This window comes from Penaeus monodon, chromosome 15, assembly GCF_015228065.2.
Source record: "Penaeus monodon isolate SGIC_2016 chromosome 15, NSTDA_Pmon_1, whole genome shotgun sequence".
NCBI lineage: Eukaryota > Metazoa > Arthropoda > Malacostraca > Decapoda > Penaeidae > Penaeus > Penaeus monodon.
In genome coordinates, this window is record NC_051400.1 from 19,447,137 (window position 1) to 19,448,000 (window position 864).

Sequence of the window (864 nt, forward strand, 5' to 3'; positions counted from 1 at the left end):
AAAAAAGACCGATATTCCAGTGATTCAAAGAAAGAATGAAATGATGCTTCCCTTAATGTGCTGCGTGCCGCTGTTGTCCTTTGTGCAAGGGAGCTCCAAGCTAGAATGCGTTATTCTGTTATGAGAAAACAACTTCGCATATCTGGCTTATCCTTATCTTTCAAAGGAAGTGTATGGGAACGAAAGTGCTAAGTGTATTTGTGTTATTTGTCCATCATGCATTAACTTATTTGAACAGTCTTTCAATTTAATGTTTCCTGTGATGAAATAGTTTTTAGTAATCTCAAGGTAGGTGAATATTCCATTTCCATCCAATGGGGTTAGTTTTGGTGCCACTATAAAAAGAAAACTACTGGACACAGCAGCAGCACATGCACCCTCACACACTGCCGTTGTCGGCTGGACTAGCCATCTATTCGCTTCTGAAACACTAGACGCGAGCGGTAAAGCTGAACATGTTTAACTTTATTGCAGCATCAAACAGACGGTTCGACTTCATGATTTTAGAAAATGGCGAATAAAAGGCTTCAGACGCTTACACCAGTGAATTCACTAGCGAATTAAAAAGCTTGTCCAAAGTGAATAAAAACAGTGTAAACGACGTTTAATATTATAAAAAGTAGTTCCTAAGATTAAAATTATATAAACTGTGTAGTAGTGTAATCTATTATATTTGTATAACCAAAAAGCTTACTTTCACTGATGTGTTATACGAAAAATTACTGATGGGAAAGGGGTATCAAGTCTCTTTGTTTTATGCCTTTCATTTATATTGTGAGAATTTAAAATAGGCGAAATGAGCATATCTGTATGAAATATTAAGTACCGTAAAATTACCTCATTGCTGCCGTCGAGGTAACCTTT